Source organism: Alligator mississippiensis, chromosome 1 (genome assembly GCF_030867095.1).
Source record: "Alligator mississippiensis isolate rAllMis1 chromosome 1, rAllMis1, whole genome shotgun sequence".
Classification (NCBI taxonomy): domain Eukaryota; kingdom Metazoa; phylum Chordata; order Crocodylia; family Alligatoridae; genus Alligator; species Alligator mississippiensis.
Genome location: NC_081824.1, coordinates 356,084,620 through 356,108,655, shown reverse-complemented (window position 1 = coordinate 356,108,655; position 24,036 = coordinate 356,084,620). Strand labels below are relative to the sequence as shown.

At 43.6% G+C, this 24,036-nt stretch overlaps 1 protein-coding gene across 3 annotated transcripts in view; it reads left to right on the top strand.

The window, feature by feature from the left end:
• The first annotated feature begins 3,096 nt into the window (after positions 1 to 3,096).
• MYO16 (myosin XVI) overlaps positions 3,097 to 24,036 on the top strand; it is a 662,110-nt gene continuing 641,170 nt past the window's right edge. For all 3 annotated transcript variants that reach the window (XM_059721092.1, XM_059721091.1, XM_059721093.1), the window contains exon 1: positions 3,097 to 3,558. The gene's annotated coding sequence lies outside the window, so the exon portion shown is untranslated. The remainder of the gene's footprint in view (positions 3,559 to 24,036) is intronic.

Here is a 24,036-nt window from a genome sequence, read left to right as displayed (position 1 = left end):
AGCCCATGCTTATCACTTGTGTTTTGGAAAAAAGGGAGCAGAGGTGTAGCAAGCAATTTCTGTGCCCGGTGGCAACTAGGATACAGCATCAGTGGTAACCACCAGTCTTGCACACCCTTCAAATTGGTGTCTGGGGTTGGTATCCTGGTTGCCCACCTTTGGTTACACTACTGGAAAGAAGTGACTGCATGGTTCTTGAAAGAAAGAGATTAGGCAAAGGAGAGCATTCAGCACTGAGAATCTTGCATAGAGGGTGACACCTCCCTCCAGCATAAAGCACTAAAGCCCTGGAAAGGGACAGAATTTATAAAACACCTCACTCCTCAGCATTTCATATTTATAGCTTAGGCCTGTTCAGCATGCTGACTTTCTTGTCTCCCATCTGGATGCAATTACCTCTGCACATGCATTGCATTGGGATCTTAGGCACCTATCTTAGGGTATGTTTACATCATAGTGGCAGTAGACTGAGTCCCACTGCTAAGAAAAATAAATCTTGTCCATGTGTATGGGAGCTGCAGAATCTGCTGTGGTAGCTGGGTGCCTAAAAGTTTAGCTCTGTGAGTATCATGGCACCTGAGTCCTTTGTGGACCTATGCTTCAATTTCTTTTGTTCCACCATTTTGCTCATTTATAAAATGGGTATAATATTAATATTAAATTCATGTGATAGGTCTGTATGGAAGTCAAAGATGTGATTGCAGCTTCAGGAAGCATCTTCAAGCTAGCTCTAAACTGGATACTCATTGCAGTGTATCTACAGCAGCATGGAGCTCAGGAGGAATGAACCATCTCCACTTCTAAAGTTTTGCAGCCTGTGCTGAACTTCATTCTATGAAAGCTTACATTGACTGATATTGTTACTCATGTTAGCTAGTTTAAAGTTAACTGGTTATGTCTTCATGAACAGCAGTTTCCCTTTGACTAGAACGGGTACATGCCACAGCTGTTTAAATGATATAAACACAGGTAGACCACTTTGAGACCCATGCAGAGGTTATGTAATACTTTGAATTTCTAATAGAATTATGATAAAATACCAGTATCCATGAGTACTGATATCAAATTCAACACAATCAAACTGTACATTCTCACAACAATGTGTAGTTTCCAAAACAAGAGGTGAAGCAAAACAGTTCTACATGTATATGAAAAAATTTAATGAGGCTAGCGCTGTTTTGCTTTTTTGCTTACAAAAAAGCAGAAAGATCCATTAAATTAATTGATGTTTATTTTAGACTTTTATAAAGTCTTCGCACTTCCACAGACATTCTTCTTTCCTTAAATTTGCACACATTTGTCCCATGGACTTTTAACAGCACTCCTGTGAATAAAGTGAAGTGGGCTGTCACATATGTTAAGGATCACAACATTAATAGCTGTCATGTTTTCTATCTCAGCCGGGGTTGCTACTGATATATTAAATGATAATGCGCCAAAGCTTATGAGGTCACTGGCCTGGAGAACCCATGAGGTCTATGCTTAGAATGTAAATCAGAGCTCCTCCTAGAAAATCTAAGTAACACGAGCAATTAAGATAAATCCATGATTTCAACTGACTCTGACTGATAAAGCAGTCTAGCCAAGGTACGGTAAAATCAAAAAATGCCTTGGAAAAATCAAGTGAACTGCAAAGAGATGGTCACTATCTGCCAAAAGCCACCTTAGCCATTTGTCATGCTTGTAAGCAGAGTTTTTTGTTGCTGGTTTTTTTCCCAAGATTTCTGCATAGTCTGCCAGCAAATGTGCCAGTAAGGCAGTAGGCATCAGCATGCTGCTTATAGTATGTGGGTGGAAAGACATGTACCCACTCTGCTATTTTTTCGTAACTGTGTATTTTTTAAGAAGTGATTTTATTTTTTACTCCATCTCATTGGGTGACAAATGTGACATTCCCGGTGCTTCTCTATTGTTTGGCATTATCTGCCAGCAGGGATTCAGGCAGCTCTTTGTTGTACGGAATAGCAACCAGACTACTTTAATCTGAACATTTTTTCCTCTCTCCCTCTCCTTTTTGCCCCTTCAAACAGTTTATGGGAGGGGAAAATACCAGAGAAGGAAGTTTGGGGAAAAAAAACCTTGCTGACTTGCCTTGCAAGTTTGGATAAAGGGAAAGCAGAGCAAGTGTGTGTGTGGGTGTGTGCGTGGGTTTGTTCATCTGTCTGTGGGTGGGGGTGTCTGTGTGTGTGTGTGGGTGGGTGGGTGTGGGGTGGATGTGTCTGCGTATGTTTCTGTATGGGGGGGTGTGAGAGAGAGACAGGGTGTGTGCATCTGTCTATGGGGTGTGTGTCTCTGTGTGTGTTTGTGTTTGGATGTGTATGTGAGAGACAGGAGGTATGTGCATCTGTGTATGGGGGTTTGTGTCTGTGTATGGGGTAGGTGTGTCTGGGTGTGTTTGTGTCTGGGTGTGTGTGTGCATGTGAGAGAGACAGGGTGTGTGCATCCATCTATGGGGGGGTGTCTCTGGGAGGAAGTGGAGGGGGTGTTTGTGTTTCTGGGTGTGTGTGGCTGTGTCAGTCTAGGGGGGGTGTGTGTGAGAAAGAGAGAGAGACAGGGCATGTGCATCTGTCTATGGGTGTGTGTCTGTGTATGGGGTAGGTGTGTTTGTGTGTGCTTGTGTCTGGGGGGGTGAGAGAGAGAGAGAGAGACAAGGTGTGTGCATTTGTTTATGGGGGTGTTGGTGTCAGTGTTTGGGGGGGTGAGAGAGAGAGAGACAGGGTGTGTGCATCCATCTATGGGTGTGTGTGTGTGTTTGGTGGTGTGTTTGTGTTTTTTGGGGGGGGCTGTGCCAGTCTAGGGGTGTGTGTGTGTGAGAGAGAGAGAGAGAGAGACAGGGTGTGTGCATGTGTCGATGGGTGTGTGTTTGGTGGTGTGTTTGTGTTTTTTGGGCGGTGTGGCTGTGTCAGTCCGGGGGGGGGGGGTGTGTGTATGTGAGAGAGAGACAGGGTGTGTGTGTCTGTGTATGGGGTAGGTGTGTCCGTGTCTGGGTGAGTGAGAGAGAGAGACAGGGCCCGTCTATGGGGGGGTGGGGGGTGAGAGAGAGAGCGCGCGTGTGTGTGCGTGGGGAGGTGTCTGTCTGGGGCTGTGTGTGTGCGTGTGTGTGAGACACAGAGAAAGCGAGGGACTGAAATCGATACGTCCAGCCCAGCGCTGCCGTGTGTGTGCAGCACTCCTGCCTGCTACCTGGCGCGGGGCGAAGGAGTGAGTGTCCAGCCCCGCGCCCCCTGGTGCTGCCCGGCTCCGCGTCCACGCAGCAGCCCGTGGGGCGTTTCGGGGCCCGCGTCCGGCAGCTCGGCCGGAGCAGGCAGTGATTAAACTGCCGGCAATCTGTCTGCATCCACAGCTCCTCCCTCCCCGCCCTTCCCACCGTGGCTTTCTGCCTCCCCTGGCAGCCGCGGGAGGCAAGTCGGAGCAGCCCGGCGAGGCAGGAGCCGGGGGCTGGCGCGAGCAGCTGGTGGCCGGTGCCCGGGCAGCTGTGCCGCATCCGCGCCGCGGGCTCGCTCCGGGGGCGCCGGCAGGACCCCTCTCGCCGCCAAGTGCCTCTTCTCTAGCCCGGAGGTAAGCTGGGAGGAGGCCCGGGACACCTTCGCCTGCCTTGCGCTCAGGGAGACCCGGCTGGGATGGGGGGAGGCTAACCAGGGGAGGGAGCGGGAGCGGCTGTGGCACGGGGTCGGAAGGGATGGAGGTAGCAGCAAAATGGGCTGACACAGCTGGTCCCTTTGTGTGGCCGTGCCCTGGGCAGCTGGAGCCCCGAGCGCCTGGGTGGCAGCAGTGGAGTGGTGCCAGGAGAGGCTGGCAGACCCGTGCCAGTGCCCCTGCTGCCTTGCCTGGCCAGGCATGGGTCTCAGATGCACAGCCTTTCGGGACGCACCTACACATTCATTGGTGTGCTTGAAATCTAATGCCAGTCGGTGCTGTAGCAAGAGCAGGGCAACCGCCGAAGTGAAGGGGCGCCAACGGCCCCTTGGGGGATGGAGCCACGAGCTGTTCCTTTGAGGGGGAGCGGGGACAGGGGGAGGTGTGCACTCCCAGGCAAGCATGGCGGGATGTGTGTCCCCTGGATCTGTGCGTTGGGCAAGGGCAGGCTGCCACTGCGGGCTTTGCCCTGGGCGCCAAACTTCATTAATACAGCACTGGCACCAATGGTTATTCATACACGTGCATTTGTCTGCTCTGAGATCCTGCATGAGCTGAGGTGCTCGGCGATGTGTCACATGCATTTGCACAAATGGTAAAATGCACACCAGCAGTGAGAAAATGGCGGCGGCACACTTTTGAACTAAAACACCTTCAATGTGTTTTAGTTCAAACGCACATCACCGCCATTTCCTCAGTGCTAACACACATTTCACCATTTACGTATATGAATGGGTATGTCACATCTCCAGGTGCTTTCGGAAGTGCCCGGTACTGCTGAGCAAACACACACACATGCTCCATGGTAATTACCACAATCCGGCAGACTCAATGAATTGAGTCTGCTCCAACATGCAGTACTTACAGCACATCAGAGCACCATTGTGAAGTACTACAAAAACGTGCATTAGCAAAAGAGTGTTTTTTTGGTGATGCTTTAATGCACATTAAAATAGACTAATGTGCATTAAAGGGTATGTCTAAATGCACCCTTACTGCCAGGAAATGCCTTGTGATCCCTTGTGCTGTGAGCCACATGCATGCTGGTCTGGGTTAGGGCTAGCTTAGAGTTTGGAGCAGTCAGGCTCTTAGTCTAGAAATCTTCCCTGGGTGCCCCCCACCTGCACGGCTGTGACTTGCCATTACATCAGTATTTTTCAGCCTGTGGTCTGCGGATGCCTGGGGGTCTGTAGGGTCCACAAAAGATGAGTGTGATCAATCAAAAGTATGTGAATACCCATGCTTACAATTCAGAGGGGCCTGCACCTCCATTTGAAATTTTCAAAGGGGTCTGCAAATGAAAAAAAAGTTGAAAGTCACTGCTCTAAAGGCCTGGGGAACAGCAGCAGGGAGAGGAGCTGTAGGGGCAAATTGCTACTATAGGGATGGTGAAGCAGGACAGGCTTGTACCCCTGCTTTACGAGCAGGGGTGTGAAAGATCCTGGGATACTGGAGGACTTCAGCATGGGTGGCAAATCTGTGAGGAGTGGCCACAGTTTAATGGAACAGAACTGGGTAGTGCTGATCAGAGATAATTCTGCCCTGGAGTGGCATAACTTTGAGCCTCATAATGAGTGCTTCAAACCACTTGATAGTGTTAATGTGGGGACAGTCAAGGGGTTAAGAGCTCCAGGACCCAGTCGCATGCAGGCAGGCTCCCAGGGAAGCCCTATCAGTCAGATGGTTTTCTGAGAGGAACCAGCTTGCAAGCAAGGTTGACCTGTCTTTCCTGGGCTGGGGTTGCTGGACAGCCTCACAGTGCTGACTGTTTCAGAGTTGAGGACTCCAGGGTGTTCACACTCCCTATTGCTAATGTCAGAAAAACCTGGGTGTAGCAAGGACTAGACCCAAAAGGGTCTAGAGTCCCAGCTCCACAGCAGGAAGCCTAGAAGTCCTTGGAGCCCCAGCTTAAGGGCTTCATGGAGCCTGGCCTCTTTGGTAAATCTCAAGGCTTTATGGCAGGGAAACTCCTTCGCTGCCTCAGCTCCTTGAGAACAGCCTTGAGGAGTTCCCTAGAGTCAGAGTACCCTGAGGATGCCATTGGAAGCAGCCAGTTACCTCATTTAATTTAATTTCAAATAGACATTTTTAGATTCCCTTCCCCCCCCCTCCAAAATGTCAGGTTGTTGTCATGTCACAGCCAAGATGTCTAGTTTTGTTCCAGTTCAGAGGGAAAACTTTTTGGAAGATATCAGAATTCCTGGCTGTAGAAGAATTATGAGTAGGTTATAACTTTCAAGCCATTCTATGAGAAAAGAGGTTGTTACTATTATTTATTATTATTATTATATGCATCCTCTCCAGGATAGGGGAGCATCCAGTGTCCCCTGAACATGGCATTCCCAATTTAGGGACTCCTGGGTTCTAGTCTAGTAAGAAGCCATAGCTTTGATTAATAGTTATTTGATTTGATTTGGGGAATGAGCCAACATTTACTCTTGGTTTGCTTACCCCATCTCCTGATGGGTCTGGAGCTATGGCAACTTACTTTTCCTGAAAAAGGATTTAAACAGGACTCCTTTCAGACTCCCATCACTGCTGTCTATAGTTTCCCCAGGGGTGAAAGGATGCTTGCTGAAGAGTGTTTTTCCTCACAAACTAAGTATCCAGATTACAGTCCTATCCATTCTGGCAGAGAGAGTGAGAAACCATCTCACAGAATGGGATTCGAGTGGTATGTAAGGATGAGCTTTTACTTCTGGGCTGTGGTGTGGTTTTATTTGTGTTCCCCAGAAATCCCAACTGAGACTGGAGTATTAAGTATTTAAAAATAATAAAAGAGAGTCTCTGCCCCAAAGAGTTTACAGTATAAGGGTCAAAGAGACAGGGGGTTGGAGGGCAAGCAGACACAGAGGGAAGTAAAGTGACAGACTAGGTTACAGCTAGAACTGGGGCGTAGACCATGGATTTCATGATTGTAATACCCAGGTACTCTCCCCACTGTAGTCATTCTTGGTAATAAAAGTGAACTTTGTCTGGTTAGTGTGATTATACAGTAACTGAGGAAGGAGGTTTGAAAATTCTAACAATATGTTTGAAAACAACACGTTGGATTTATGTATCGTGCTGAACACTAATGAGTAAAGACACCCTTTGGGCCAACTGTGGGACAGACTCAAATATGATTGTACAATGTGTCTTCTGTATAATAGCAAATTAAGCAGTACAGTATAAATCAAATATAGCTTGAGGTTTCTTGTTATCTGAATATTTTATATTTGTATGAAGCAACTGGTTGACCAACACATGGTGATGTCTCACTATGCTAGTTAGAAATCACTGTTCTATTTCAGTCTAGCATAATGTTCCTTAAAATAGTATCATAATTTCAAAGCAACATGAAGTATTCTTGTAAAATTTATAACACATTGAAACAAAGTTTGAAGGTAAAATAGAAATACCTACACAATATGGCATATATATTCCAATGGCATGCTAAGAAATAAACAAACATGTCAGGACGAGAGCTTTGAAAAAGTTTCAACAATTATTTTTGGTAAGATAATGTGTATTTATCTAAGCCAAAACTTTTAATGGAAACATACTAGTTTTGATTGACTTTTTGTTAGGACGGATTTCTCAGCTTCATGATGGAATTTCTAATCAAAACAAGGGAGGGAGAGAATTGCAGATAACATATCCGTCCCGTCATGCAGATGCTCCAAATTGAGAAGATCACTGACTTGCATTTGTGTCGTCAACATCTGAGTCAAATGTCTTGACCGACAGGCTTTTAGCTCTTTTGTATCTCTCACTCTTTCTCTTCTGCTTTCTTTATCCTCCTTTTACTCCCTCCCCTTAGTTTCTTTATTTTTCCTTTTTTATAAAAAAATATAATTTTATAATATTTTCAAAGTTCTGTAAATGAAGATTCTGGTCCTTTTCACTTGCCCCCTGCCTTTTGTGTAGCTATGTTGTGGCTCTAAAGAGCACTTGGCTGGTACAGATCAGATGGATGCAGAGGCTTCTTGCCAACCATGTCCCATTTTTTTTGGCTCTTGGGTTAGGGTCAGAATGGAGGGTGCATTGGAACTGCTGTTCCAAGCATATACTACAAGAACTTCCATCTTAGATGCCTGGAGATGTTGGCTTCTCATCTGTTTTTTGCTATAAGAAGAAGTAGGCCTAGATGTTACCTAGAAACAGCAAATTTGGGAAGTGTGTCACATGGAAGTTTGTAGATAAATGTGCAATGTGTGCTAATTAGGAGATTTATTTAAAGAGCATTAGTGATTTAATAGACCAATCTAATTATTCCTAAACTTCTGATTAACACTGGAGCAAGACGTTTTACAGAAAATGAACACTTGAGGAAATCAAACCCGCTAACTTCTAACTGTTTTATAGACAATTTCTCTGACAATATATACTAGAAATAAGAAATGATTAGTACAATTATGTCTGTTAATTTTTGTCCTATATTTATGTGATCATGAGGATAGATACCTTTTGCATACATGTTGTGTATATACCGATTATAATCAATTTTCTGAATTCAGGAAGTTCTGACAAAGTTGTGTATGTGGTTTTCAAAAGACGCAAATGTCAGGCCAAACTTCCCTTGGGATGAACTAGTGGAGGGGCATTCCCAACATTCCCTTTTTGCCACCTTCTTCTCAGATCTAATTCCAATCTAAATGGTGTAGCAAAGGGAAAAAAGAAGTGTGGTCATATTACCTCTGTAATATGCTGCCAAAAAAGACCAAAGTGAGAGAGTTCTAAGTTGTATCAGGGGCCATAATGTCATAAATCTATTTTTGCATCTCTCTCCCAGTCCTGACTGAAGTGCAGCTTAGCTGGAAAAGAGAATCTGGGCCAGGATGTTTATCATCATTAAGTAGGTAAGCATAACATTCCTCTGAGGAATTCTTACCATTAGTTCAGCTGTAATAACTGAAGTTTGATAATAATGATGCCTCTAGCCCATAAAAAGTCCCTGAGGGTTTTCCTTAATTTTTGTGAGCAGAAATACTATTTTCAGAGATTTGTAATTTGATGTTAAGCTGTATGAGTTAAATCAATTTGGACTTGGCAGTCAGTTTTAGTTCAGGAATGTAGTTTTAGTTTTAAGCTTTACAGAGTTAAAAAAAAGTATTTTAAGTGATGAGTGGCTGTGAAGTATTTGTGCGTGTGTGTATACGGAGGGGTGTGTCCCCCCCCATCCCCTTTCCTTAAGTCAATACCACTTAATTTTTAGACGTACGTTTTGCACATTTGTGGGTCATGGCATTGACTTGTTTTAATTGAATAATAAGAATTGTAATTCAGGAATTATTTCAGAATGTTGACTTGGACTTCTCTAATTCAAGGATGACAGATATTAAACTTCCTCCCTGGCTTCACTCCCTACTGCAGGCATTTTTTCCCCCATTCTGAAGTGGCCTAACATTTCTCTATTCATCCTTTCCCTGCTTCTTTCATTGCTAGACCGTCTCTCTCCTTCCTCCAACATTTTCAGCACTGACCTGGCTCCCCAGTCAAAAGTCCCATGCTGAATTGCCCATTACTCATCATCATTGGCAATCCCTCACAAGCAAGGATGAGTGTCCTCTATGACTGTCTTATCTGTGGGTCCAGAGATGACTGCCAAGGCCTATATGGGATTGACAGACTGTCACAGCCTGGGCTCATGTCTCCGTGTTGGGTGGGTCATTCTGGGTTCTTGGTCCGGTCTGCAAGACACTATTTCTGCCACTCCCATTTTTCCATTTCCTCTTGTCATTGTAAGGTTTCAAAGTACTGAGATTCTTGCAGCAGACTCTTCCTGTATTCCAAGTGGTCCTAGGCAATAGTCTCCCATGAGTTAATATCAATATTGCATTTTTTCACATTGGCCTTGAGGACGTCCTTGAAGCGCTTTCTCTGCTGTCCTCTTGAGTGTACACCTTGATTGACCTGAGAGAATAAAATTTGCTTCAGGAGTCTGGAGTTGGACAACAAGATGACATGACCAGCCTAGCAAAGTTGATGGCAAATGAGCACTGCTTTGATGCTCATTGTGTTTTCTTGTGAGAGGATGCTAATGTTAGTGCATCTGTTTACCCACTGGATTCAAAGGATCTTCCACAGGCAGTGTTGATGGTACTTCTCCAGTGATTTGAGGTGTCTCCTGCATGTTATCCATGTTTCAGCTCCGTACAGTAAGGTGGGGATCACAACTGCTTGAATTTAGTTTTGGATTTGATGTCACAATCTTCAAACATCAGTTTTCTCATACATACAAAAATTATATTTGCACTTTTGAGGTGATTGATTTCTTTGTTGCTATCAGCTTTCTGTAATAGATGGCTTCTGAGGTATGGGGAGTACTCAACATTCTCCAGAGTCTTACTGTGAATCTGAATTAATGGAGCAGGGAACTGCTCATTAAGAGCTTGTTGATGAAAGACCTTAGTCTTCTTAATGTTAAGCATCAGTCCAAAATTCTTGTATGTCTAGGTAAAGACATTGATGACTGCCTGAATGTCTGCTTCCAAGCGAGCACACAGTACAGCATCGTTAGCAAACTGGAGCTTCATGATTGAGGTCAGGGTGGCCTTAGTTTTTTGGCTTGGAGTTAGCTGGGGTTAAGTAGCTTACCATCCATTCAGTAGTTTAGCACCACTCTGACTGGAAGCTTGTTGGTGGTCAGATGGAGCATCACTGTAAGGAATATTGAGAAGTGTGTTGGAGTGATGAAACAGCCTTGCTTAACTCGGAGGTTGGATGATCACCTGTCTGGGGTCTTGTGAACCCAGCATTCATTCCTGCCTGTCAGGCTAGATGATCTGATCAGGTCCCTCCTGTGACCCTAGCTACTATGAAACTATGAAACTCCCATTTTAACCCCAAAGGGATCTGTGATAGATCCATTACTGAGAATCACCACTCTCATACTGTCATGAAGCAGGAAGACAATGGTGACAAATTTTGGTGGGCAGCTGTATTTCAGAAGGTTCCTCCACTGTGTTTCTCAGTTGACAGAGTTGAAGGCTTTCATGAGGTCAAGGAAGGCCATGTAGAGATGTTTATGTTGTTCCCAGCATTTTTTCTGCAGCTAGTGAGCAGTGAAGATCATGTTAGTTGTGCCTTTTAATTCCTAAACCCACACCTAAATTCTGGTAGGAGATCAACAGCAAGTGGAAGGAGATGATTCAGGAGAGTTCTCACCAGCTGCGCATAGGGATGTGCCTTCAGGGTCACGGCCAGCCTCAGCCAGGGCCCTCTGCATGCGCTGGCTATTGCAGTGGTGGACCTGGGTCTGGAACTGGCTGCTAGACTGGCTCGTCACTGTGGCAGAGGAGCAGCTGAAGAACTCATGGGTCTGGTGCACAGAGGACCTTGCGAGTGAGTGGGAGAGGGTTGTGCACAAGCTGGAGAGAGCCCAAGAGAGGGCCTGGGAGAACCAGGCATTCTGGGAGAGGCTCCTTGCCCTCAAGAAGAGGCACATTGATCTTCTTGAGAGGATGCTGGAGGAGGGCAGTGGCAGCCATGGAAGAGGACTATTGGGTACTGGACACCATTGTGGCCCTGTCAGTCTCCTTTATCCCACCCGCTGCCCAACCCTGGGCCCTAGCCCCTCCTGCTCCCTGGCTTACTGCCTAGCCGCAAGTCCACAGCAGTTAGGTCTCCCTGCTCTGGCACCTGCCCTAGGTCCCCTGCCAGCTGGCCTCCACACCTGGGAACGCGTGCCCCGGCTCCATGCAGCCCCTGAACAGGAGCTGCCCACAGTGGGGCCAACACTGTATGCAGGCCATGCTGGCCCTTGCCCCAGGCTGCAGGAGGGGGAGCCAGCCATGCTGGCAAAGCTGTAACTGCCCTCACCCCCAGATGAGGCCCCTCCTACTGGCTTCACTGTGGCACTCACACCCAGAGCACTGTGGCCAGAGACCAAGGTGCTGGGTGTCTGTCCCTGGGCTCTGCCCTGTAGGAACCCTACCCTACTGTCCCTCGCCCTGGGAGGGCACACAGTGCAAAATGTACATTGTGCATGAGGAAGAGAGTGCTTTATTGGTGATGGATGGGGTGGTTGGTGGTGAGGCTCTGTTGTTTGGGAGGAAGGATGGGATGGGGGCTGTTGTTTGGGGAGGAGGGGCTATGATGATGACCTGGGGGATGTTGGCCTCCACACCCTTGAGGTGGGCATGAGGGTGCACCAGCATCTCTTCAGGTGGCCAAAGTTGCACTCCACTAGCATGTGGGACTGGCCCAGGCACTAGTTGAAAGGTGCCTGGTAGAGGTCCAGCTGACCAGTGTAGGACCACATGAGCTGGGGAGGAGCAAGTAGGTGTGGCTCTCGATGAGGGGGAAGGACTGTCACCTCATCCAGCTAGAGGTCTGGTACCCCAGCACAAAGCTCCCACTCTACCAGGTCTCACAGGGCAGAGTTCTAGCAGATGCAGGCATCATTGGTGCTGCCAGCCCAGCTGGTGTGGACATTGGCGAAGGCACCCCAGTGGTTATGACAGCCTGCATCATGACGGAATGAAAGCCCCACCAGCTGTAGTACAGGTGGTCACCACAGGGTGGGCAGGTAATGGGGATGTGAGTCCCATCCAGAGCCCCAATGCACTGAGGACAGCTCAGAGAGTGGAACCCTGCCACCACCTCTAGCTGGTCGTGGAACCAGAGCAATGTGTGCCCCAGCATGTCCTGAAGGGCACTTCAGACCACCAGGATGGCCTCCCATGGGCCTTGCCCATGCTGAAGAGGTAGCTGACATAACATAGGTTGATAGGTGTGGCCAGCTTGAGCACAGTGATGGCCAGCCAGGTCTCCTCAGGGAGGGCCAGCTGCATGCTGGTGGCCTGCCAATTCCGATGCAGGCAGAGCTGGTCAGGGAGCTCCTGGAAGGTGGCCCAGGTCATCTGTAATGAGTTCAGCCACTGCTCATCATCCCAGATGCCCTGAATGATGTGCAGTTACCAGTTCTGGTTTGCCAGGAGGGTCCACAGGTGGTGGGGCTGGAGCCCCAGGAGCTCATGGATAGCACTGCTCTGTCAGGGATATGTCTTATGTGCCTTTCAGATCTATGAGTGTTTCAGCAAACCAATGTTATTATTTTGTCTGTAATGAAAGTAAAAACAAATATTATAATTGTTTTCATTAAATGGCCCCCAGGTATTGAGAACAGAATTTTCTAATATTTTTAAAGTTTTGTTAGTTTGTTTTCTAGATATAATAGGTCAGGAGTTCCCAAACTTTGGTATGCATCCCCCTGTGGGTATGCAAGACATATCTGGGTGGCATGCAGGAGAAATTGTGTAACGATTTCATAGATTTCATAAACATTAGGACTGGAAGGGACCTTGGAAGATCATCGAGTCCAGCCCCCTGCCCAAAGGTCAGGAAGTCAGCTGGGGTCATAGGATCCCAGCAAGATAAGCATCCAGTTTGCTCTTGAAGGTGTTCAATGTAGGCGCTTGAACCACCTCCAGTGGCAGGCTGTTCCAGACCTTGGGGGCTCGGACAGTAAAGAAATTCTTCCTTATGTCCAGCCTGAAACAGTCTTGTAGTAGTTTATGACCATTCAACCTAGTCGTCATCCCTTGGGGTGCTCTGGTGAACAAATGTTCCCCCAGATACTGGTGGTCACCCCTGATAAACTTATAGGTGGCCATCAGATCACCCCTGAGCCTGAGCTTTTCCAGGCTAAAGAGCCCCAGGGCTCTCAGCCTGTCATCGTAGGGTCTGCTTCCCTGACCTCTGATCATGCGTGTGGCTCTTCTCTGGACTCTCTCAAGCTTCTCCACATCCTTTTTGAATTGTGGAGCCCAAAACTGGATGCAGTACTCTAGCTGCAGCCTCACTAAGGCCGAGTACAAGGGGAGAATGACATCCCGGGATTTGCTTGAGAAGCATCTATGGATGCAAGCCAGCGTTTTGGTCGCTTTACTAGCCGCAGCATCGCACTGCAGGCTCATGTTCATGTTGTAGTCAATGATGACCCCAAGTCTCTTTCTTCCTTAGTGCTAGCCAACATAGCACTGCCGAGCTTATAAGGATGCTGTGGGTTTTTCTTCCCAAGGTGGAGAACCTTGCATTTATCGGCGTTGAACACCATCAGATTCTCATCCGCCCACTTGCTTAGTCTGTCCAGGTCAGCCTGGATCACCTGCCTGTCTTCTGGTGTGGATGCTTTGCCCCAAAGTTTGGTGTCATCAGCGAACTTGGCCAGTCCGCTTCTGACTCCAGTGTCCACATCATTAATGAAGATGTTCAACAGTATGGGTCCAAGGACGGAGCCTTGGGGGACCCCACTGGTCACAGGACACCATGATGAGTGACTTCCATCAATTACTACCCCCTGGATTTAATTTTAATCATTGGCATTTAAGGGGTTAAAATATAAAATGTATGCTGGTAGGGGTGTGCAGGCAGCTGATAAATCTGGAAGGGGGTATGCAATAAGAAAAAGTTTGGGAATAGACTAAATATATGTATTGTTTAATATTGCAGCAGTACTAATTTATTGGCTAGAGGGCCACACCCAGAGAGTCGTGGTGGATGGGTCGGTCTCGACCTGGAAGGGTGTGGGCAGTGGGGTCCCGCAGGGCTTGGTCCTTGGACCGATACTCTTTAATGTCTTCATCAGTGACTTGGACGAGGGAGTCAAATGTACTATGTCCAAGTTTGCAGATGACACAAAGCTATGGGGAGAAGTGGACACGCCGGAGGGCAGGGAACAGCTGCAGGCAGACCTGGATAGGTTGGATAAGTGGGCAGAAAACAACAGGATGCAGTTCAACAAGGAGAAATGCAAAGTGCTGCACCTAGGGAGGAAAAATGTCCAGCACACCTACAGCCTAGGGAATGACCTGCTGGGTGGCACACAGGTGGAAAGGGATCTTGGAGTCCTAGTGGACTCCAAGATGAACATGAGCCGGCAGTGTGACGAAGCCATCAAAAAAGCCAATGGCACTTTATCGTGCATCAGCAGATGCATGACGAATAGGTCCAAGGAAGTGATACTTCCCCTCTATCGGGTGCTGGTCAGACCGCAGTTGGAGTACTGCGTGCAATTCTGGGCACCACACTTCAAGAAGGATGCGGATAACCTGGAGAGGGTCCAGAGAAGGGCAACTCGTATGGTCAAGGGCCTGCAGACCAAGCCCTACGAGGAGAGACTAGAGAAACTGGACCTTTTCAGCCTCCGCAAGAGAAGGTTGAGAGGCGAACTTGTGGCTGCCTTTAAGTTCATCACTGGGGCACAGAAGGGAATTGGTGAGTATTTATTCACCAAGGCGCCCCCGGGGGTTACAAGAAACAATGGCCACAAGCTAGCAGAAAGCAGATTTAGATTGGACATTAGGAAGAACTTCTTCACAGTTCGAGTGGCCAAGGTCTGGAATGGGCTCCCAAGGGAGGTGGTGCTCTCCCCTACCCTGGGGGTCTTCAAGAGGAGGTTAGATGAGTATCTAGCTGGGGTCATCTAGACCCAGCACTCTTTCCTGCTTATGCAGGGGGTCGGACTTGATGATCCATTGAGGTCCCTTCTGACCCTAACATCTATGAATCTATAATAGGCTACAGTCTATAGGTTGGACTGTCATTGGGACCAATAAGATAGCAAGTGTAGCTGACGTCAGAGAAATTTCATTAGCAGAGGGCATTCCATTTCCTAGGTCCTATTTTATTTTATCACTGAATAAAGTAGCTGTTACCGTACCAGCTAAATTTTAATATTTTAAAGCCCATACTTATATAAAACATGCAGGAAGTAGTATTAAAAAAAAAAATCAATGCTACAAAAAAGCTAACAGTTAATTTAGTCATGGATAAAACAAACTAAATCAAAAACCAAAATCAAGCCTAAGCCAACTTCACAAATAAATTCCATAGAAATAAGTAGGATACATTTTAATCAGTCTTTCCTAAGCAGGATGTACCCTCTCCAACTTTACTTTATAACCTTGCTCAAAAATCCTAATATATGAGAGTTTAGGAATGCAGTGTGAAATTAATCCAAGTGCACATGAATTACATGAATCCCTTTAGTGAGTCTATGGAATATGATAGGTTTGTGGAGATATTGATAAAGAGCCCTGCATACTTTGAAGGAACTGCATGTTTTGATTCCAAATAGATTGAGTGAGAGATGGCCCAGAAGGATTTACAGAATCAGTTCTTTAGCATTGGCTGGTCACTGCATAAAGGAAAATCGGAAAAGGCTGTGGCTGCTGTTTTAGTCCATATGTTGATACAGTGGCCATGGGAAGGCTATCTTTTTTTATTAATTTCTTTTTGTGGATTTGCTGTTCATGTGTGAATTTTGTGCCCTGTTCAAATGCCTGCAGTTCACATTGGCATGCAAGGTTCTTAGAGTAGATATGATATCTTTTCTTAGACCAACTGAGTAGTTGGGGAAAAGTTCTTGGCAAGCTTTTGGATGCAGTCACCCTTCTTCAGGCATAGGGAGTCTCTGCTGTTCTAAGAAATAAGAGAAGCTAAAAGTGTGACAGGATGTCAGTAAAAATGTAAATAGGTAGAAATTAGAAAGACAAAAGGTAAAGCAGAGCTAAAGTAGAGGGGGGAGGGGAAGGGGAAGAGAGCAAGGGAAAAGAAAAAAAAAGGCTGAAGGGAGGCATAACAGTGATTGACTACAAGGTAGAAAAGAGGCTGTCAATGAAAAGGAAAATAGAAGATCAGGAAAACAGGACTGAGAGAAGTTCAAAGTGTGAGAGGATGTAGTGAAAATATAAATAGCTAAAAAGGAGAAACAAATGGTGAAGCAGGGGAGAGAGGGGGAAGAAAGCAGGGAAAAGAAAGGCCAAAGGGAAATATAGAGGAAATAATACAGGGTAAGAAAGAGGCTCTCAATGAAGAAGGAAATAATAGGAAATCAGAGAGACAAAGGGCAGAAAAGTGTGGGAGGGGAGGAGAGAAAAGGTGGGGGGGAAAAAAATGTAAGAGGTCAGGTCAGTCAGGTACCTGGTGAATCAGATGTCAGGCAGGTTGTAATGTGTCAAAACCACAGTCTATATTGAGTCTGTGATTTTTTATATTCAGTAGATTTATGAAGTGAAGTTCATAGGCTCTCTATGGAAGGTGTTTTGTAAGTTGCCTTTGAGGATTAGACCTGAGAGATCGGAGAGGGTGTGATTGTCCTGTGAGAAGTGTGCACTCACAGGGAGTTGTGTATTCTTGTCTTTGATAGCTTTTCGGTGTGAATTCATTGTGGTGCGCAGTTGTTTGGTTTCTCCAACATATTTTCCCTCAGGACATTTGGTGCGCTGGATGAGATGTATAACATTTCTGGAGGTGTAGTTGTAAGATCCAGGAATGGTGATAGTTCTGTTGTGGGGTGTAGTTATAGTGGGGGTGGTGGAGATATGTTGGCAGGTTTTGCATTTCTTGTCCTGGCATGGTCTGGATTCCTTCGGTGTAGTTTGGGTCATAGGGATTTTGCTTCTGGTGATGAGGTTAGTGAGGTTCGGTGCTTGTTTAAAGGCTAGGATGGGGGGTTCTGGAAAGATCTCTGTAAGAATTGGGTCTTCTAGTATGGGTTGCAATTGTTTGAGGATTTCAAAGAATGTTTTGTGCAGGAAGGGAGTTTTAATCCATAAGAAGTCAATCATTTAGTTCTGAAATGGAAAAGTGGAACAGGATTGGAGGCACTATGGATGTTAGAAAACACTGGTGGCAATTATACTCCTTTTTGTATCTGCTTTGAGGTAGTTTTGAATTCTTCATTTTTACTTTCAGTTATGCCATCTTTACTTTTCTATTATGCCGATCACAAGAACAGATACAAGCAATACGAAATTTAAAAAGTGAACACAGTTAATTGGCAGGTTTATCTATCCTCTTCACTTTTAGAGAAACGCAACTATCATGTAGAAAGTGAGTCTACAAAATTGTTGATCAAATAGCTAATATAATTCTGCATTACATTTTCAATAACTAATCACAAGAAATGATTATTCCATGTACTGCTTTTGTGTGCTCCACCAAACTCAGATTAAATCACCTCACTTGAAATGAGTAAATGTGTATCTTTCTACACTAAAAAGATAAAAGCATTTAAAAAAAAAAAACTTCTGTGGTAAAGAACAGAAATTTGCTTCAGAAATGTCTATACTTTAATGAATTTATCTTATGTAGCCTAAAAATGCTACAGATTTTCTTTTAAACTGTCACTTGTAAATTTCATCTGCTAGGTATTGGCTGAAATTTAACAAGAACCAGTTCTAAGGCCCAGCTGCTACTGTGCCATTGCCTTCAGGCTGTTGGTGACCTTTCCTTCTCCACTTATACAGAAATAAGGGCTTCTGAGTGAACATAAGATGTATTAAATGATCCATTCAAGAAAAAAAAACCCTCTAACCTTAGTTTTTATGTTTCTGCATGAATTTCCTTGGGAATGGAAATATAATCCTTCGCTATACATAGCACTCCAAAATGTAGTGTTTTCACTCAAGCAATTTTCAGATGACTGCTGTAATAATCAGTGAATTGTATGCAACAAATTAAAACTGACATATGCTAAGGTAAAACATCTGTGATTATAAATAACAATTGTGAATATCATAAATGGTTAAACTTATAATTATTACATCTATTATTTACTAAATGTGCTCTCTAGTATGGTCTAATTCTGCCCAGGAAGTTATTATGACCTAAGAGTTTCTTATATGGAAAGTCTGTGATCTGTTTTTCAGAAGATTTACTTTTTTCATCTTAGCCATGAAAGCTGTAGACTATTTGTAGTATAATCCTTAACAGCACTAAGCATAGATAACCTTTCCTCATTAGTCATCTATTTGTCCCATAAATAAACCGATTTCAATAACTTTTTGCAACATCATCTTACTTTGCATTGGCTAAAATATATTTTGATATTTAAATGCAAATGAGACCAAATTGTTGTAGTCATATCTACACAATTTATGAAAGCCAGTGACCAAAATTGATTTAAAGTATTGTTTCTGTTTCAGAGACAGCTGTACCTGTAATGTGGCTAGTCCTGAATGTGCTTTGAGAAATTCAGATTACAAAAACTGAATCAATGAAAAGATGAGATAGTATTGGCTCAGCTCAGGGCCTCTGGGATTCACAAGATGTTTGGCTACATGGCTTGATTACAGCTGAAAGAAAAACTTATTTAGGAATTCTGATTTTATACTTATCCTCTCTTCTTGGAGATCTTGTGAAATGTACTTCGTTTTTGCCTCTGGAGTTAATATTGCTGTCATAGAGGAGTTACATGTGTATTTGAGCTTTTAAGTGCTATGAGATTGATAGCATTCTTAGATGTTACTTTCCTGGTGGAGTTCTTCAGGCTTTTCTTTCAAAACAGTTTATCAATATATATTTTATGAAGCTGACAGCTGATTTTGAGATCTTACTTCTTTAGGCTGGAACATACTGGAGCATGTTGAAGAGCATTTTTTTTCCCTACATGATATTTAAATTTTGCCCACATAGGAATTTCACATGGTTCTCAAGGCATCAGTTATGACATGGTTCCACTGTTTTTATAGTTAGACTATGTTGGGGTTTTCTTGTTATGTTTGTTTTTTCTGCTGCATTGCAAAATAATAGAATGGTTAAAAGTAGTTGTAATAAACTATCAGATGAAGTTTTTCCTCTTAAGTATTTTATGCCTACTTCTAAGGAAAACATTTTTTTTCCCCTAGAATGGAGTTTCAGAGGACTTAAAAAACAAAATTAACAGGTAAAATTGAAAGTGTATGTTCAACTCATCTAAAATAGTTTTAAGCATATGTTAGTCAGAGTTTGAATAAAGCATTTTAAATAATGGACAGTTATTTATTTGTGAAGTGTAGATCAGTTACATGCTTGAAAGTCTGTGATTACTGTATACTCTTAAATTCACTGAACCATGCTAAGGTTTAATGCACTGAATCTGCAGTATACTTAAAAATGAGTTCAGACAATAGTCCAAGACTTTACAATGCAGTAGTATTTACATTTACATGAAGAATATTTATATGAAGAATATCGGAAGGATCATAGGAATAAAGAGATCTCATTAGGTTATCGAGTCATCTAATCCAGCCCCCTGCTCAAGGAAGGATAATCCCTAACTAAACTATCCCAGCTAAGTGTCTATCTAACCTGCTTTTGAAAATATCCAAGGTTGGATCTTCTACAACCTCTTTAGGTTAGCCTGTTTCAGTTCTTGACCATTCCAGGAGTTCTTCCTAATCTTCAATTTTAATTTCCTCGTCTGCAGTTTGAGGTCATAGTTCCTAATCCTGTCTGTATGACTACAAATAATAGTCTATTTCCATCCTCTTCATAATTGCTCTTCATATATTTGAAGATTGTTATCAAACTCATCCAACTTGATGTTGTCCACAAATTTGCAAAGCGTGCAGTGAATCATCCAAATCATTAATGAAAATGTTAAACCATACCAGATCCAGGACAAACTCCTGGGGAATCTTACTTAATACCTCCTCCAAACTGGACATTGAACCACTGATGATTAGTTGTTGAACATAATGATCCAGCCAGTTTTGTATCCATTTTACAGACCTTTCCTTTAGACAGTATGTCATTAGCTTGTTAATGATAATATTGTGGGATACTTTGTCAAAAGCCTTGCTAAAGTCAAGGTATATCATATCCACTATTCTCCCTCTATCCACAAAGCCTGTTATTTTATCATAGAAATCAGGTTGGTCAGGCATAATTCTTAGTGAATCCATGCTCTTGGTGAATCTATGCTGGCTCTTCCTGATCACCTTGTTGTCCTCTAGGTGTTTTGTAACTGATTCCTTGAGGACCTGCTCCATGATCTTTCTGGATATAGAGGTCAGACTGACTGGTCTGTAACTCCCCAGATCCACTTTCTTCCTTTTCTTAAAGATGAGCATCATATTTGCCCTTTTTCAGTTATCTGGGACCTCATCCAACTCCATGTATTCTCAAAGAAGATAGCTAATGGCTCTGAAGAAAAAAGGCTTATGTTCTCATGTGCAGCCCCAGCTTCTCTCAACTGAAGGGCTAGGGATAGTTTGTGGTATGAGAGGGGAGCAGGGAAAAGCTAATGTGCCCTGCCACCACATGTCCTATACAGAGATCAACAGTAATGTCAATCTTTGTGCTCCAAAGTGGAAGGCCAGGTAGAGTCTTCCAAATGACATTTGACAAATGGGATCACTATCCCACTTTTCCTTGTGCAGTGCCAAAGCAGGTATGTTTGGCAACAACTTTTTAAATTACTGAATCCTTACATAGCCATCAACCCCAGATAGAATTAAAGCCCTAGAAGAAGCCACAGGAGACCCCAAAGTGGTCACTGAGTCTGTTAGCCTTTTTTCTGAGTGGTGAATGCCAGATGTTTGCAAGGAAGTTGCAAGCCCCCCTGCATTGTTCAATTATATAATAAAATTCTTAGTTTCATCTTGGTTCTGGGTAGCATTTGTTGCTTGAATCTTGATTGCAAAACACTCTTAACAAATTCGAGACCATGGTGCTTATTTAATTGATGTTTTTCCCCATAGAATTTTATCTGCTTGTTAAGGTACTCCAGACATGTAAGGGAGAACATTGGGTACATTTTATTAGCCCATTTATGAACCCAAAGCATTTTGTCAAGCACACAACTTTCAAGAAACTGCTGCAAAATCTTCTCATGCATGCACTTAAACAATTTGTCTTTGCTTTTCAAGCTTATTAACTCATTAAATAGCATTTAATGAGAGTATCCACAATCTATTTAATTTATACAGTACACATTACTTGTCTAATGAATTCATGCATTGAAACTGTTAAGCGCTCCTTAGTGAATTTGTTAGCCCATTTCTACATTTTTCTCTATATTTTGTTTGGTTAATTGCTAATAGTATTTCTATTATATATTATATGAAAGTATGGCCACATTCATGTGTATTGGCTGTAGTGACATCAGATAATCTAAACATGGCTAAATAAGTTTAAGTCTTCATTCAGTGCAACTCAGCTAACATTACAAAGTTACTGCATGGGTTCCTGATTGTTAGGATGACCTGGAGTTGGGATGCTGAAACACTTATTCCTAGTGTAACTTTGTTGACTTCCTTGAAGTTACTCCAAAGGTAAACTTGGTTAATAGTGAATTGTAGTTGATTGCCACTAACTTGTTAGTGCAAGAGATTTGGAAGCACCTGGAAATTAATACTGAAGTGTTTACCGAAAGATGTCTTGGTGAAGATAGGTTCCAAAAGCTATAGAAAAATGGACTGATGAAAATGGAGTCATCTCCCTGAATGGCTATGCTAAGAATTTGTCGTATGATTTATGATAATTAAGAGATTGTTAATTTAATGTTACTGTAGCTTTATCCTTTTGCTCAGTTTCAAAGAGGAGATTAATATTATAAACACAGAAAATAAGTAAGTATGCAAGCATTTATTTCTTAAGCTTTCATTTTTAAAGAATCATCTGTATTTATTTTATTTCATTATAAATGACACTGCATTCAAAAGGGAAATAGGTTAATTTCAACAATTCAGAGAACAACAATGTGTAAAATCATGTAATGCAGGTGATGCTTTGGCAAAATTGATTTCAGAGGTGGCATAGATTAATGTATTGATTGACAACACAAGCAGTTTAATAGCTATAGTATGAGCTCAGATTTACATTAGCATATTCTGTAAATTGGAACATCTGTGGATCTGAAAAATTATCTGTAACCTCTTGACCTAAAACAGAACTTTTATAGTTAATATTTTGTGTATTTGTTTGAATAAATACAAGTGTTTCTTTGTATATACAGTCAATGGGGAGTTCTTTGCTTGCTATTTTATGTTTTTATACATGATCTAGCTCTTTGATATCTAATTGTAATATCAAGGCCTTGAGCAACACCTTGTAGGTTTTTTTTATTCCATTTCATATGTTGCCATATGAATGAAAATCTACAGTGAACTATATGAACCAATATGTGTTTTTTTTTAAATGCATTTATGTTATAATTACCATATTTAATCAATTCTAAGAGCCTTATCTTAGAATTGAGGGGCAGGGGGAGGGGGTGCAGCAGGTGATTGCTGTAGCTTGGGCTCCAGCTCCCATCATAGGCACAGCTGCTACCTGTCCAGTCACCTCCCCACCTTACTGCATCTACATCCTGCCATCTCTACCCTGCCACCTCTTTTCCCCATCATCCCTCCCCATTCAGCCTCTGCCCACCCATCTGCCCCTCACCCTCCCTCCCTCCCTTATACTTGCTTCATGATGTCAGGCTTCATGCATGCTGCAGCCTGGGGCACTGAGAATGGCTCCAGCCTAGCCCAGTAGCAGAGGCATGCAGCCACAGCTGCTGCAGGGGCTGGGCTTGGGCTGTGTTCAGTTCCCCAAGCTAGAATAGGGATGGAGCCTGCCCGTATGGAACAGAGCTGAGGCTATGAGGGACACAGGGAGCAGAGGCTGGGGGGAAGGGGCAGCAAAGGCTGTGGAGGGACAGGCAGGGGGAAGAGATGGCCGTGAGAGAGGTACAAGCAGGGGCAAGCTGTTTCATCTTCCCTTGCAGCAGTTGGAGGGATACATTTTAACATGACTCTCCAGTAATTAGATTCTATACATGGACATTTTATAAAAATGTATACATTTTCTGTGTATAGAATCTAATTATTGGGGGGGTTGTCTTAAATTTGGGGTTGTCTTGGTTTCAAGTAAATATGGTATTTATTAATTTAGTTGAACAATGAAAAAAATCAAGTAATGTAATTCAAGCATACAGTAGTGTATTAGAAAGTGAACATCTGCTTTCAGTTGCCATTCATGCATCTGAGCTGTCTTGGTTATTTCCTTAGTACAAAGAATACTGTAGTAAAGCAATTAACACTGTGCACGTGTGAGAGAGAGAAACCAAGATGTCCGTAGATGTTGTCTTTCAGTGGCAGCTATTTGAATAACCATTTAATAACAATTTTAATAATTATTTCAGAACACAGCTTATAAGAAAAAATAATAAAATGGAAGCTATCTGTAACCCGGGCAGTACTCCAAGATGTACCCCCTCTCCAACTGAAGGGATCAGAGCAGGTGCACAAGCACTGTGGGAGGTGTAGGGACTCTCCTCCCCGTATAGACCACAGCCAGATCACTAATGGTGACTTAACCATATACCTTTTAATGAGAAAACAGTAGTGGGAACATAACCAGTATAAACCAGGGGGTATAGGGGACACTACAATGCCCCAAAGGGGCAGGATTCAACAAAGGTTAGACACTTACAATCATAGACATGTTCATCCAGTTGACAAAAGACAGGGTTAACAAAATATAAAACACAAACAACAAAACAAACAATACTGGTTGGTGAAATAAAAAAGGCACAAAATACAAAACATCAAATAACAAGGAATATAGGGCCTAGGTACCTGGAAGGGGGAAAGGGGGAAAAACACAATGACCCCTTTTCTTTCCACTGCAACAAGAATTTCTCCCTGTTACCTCACTCAC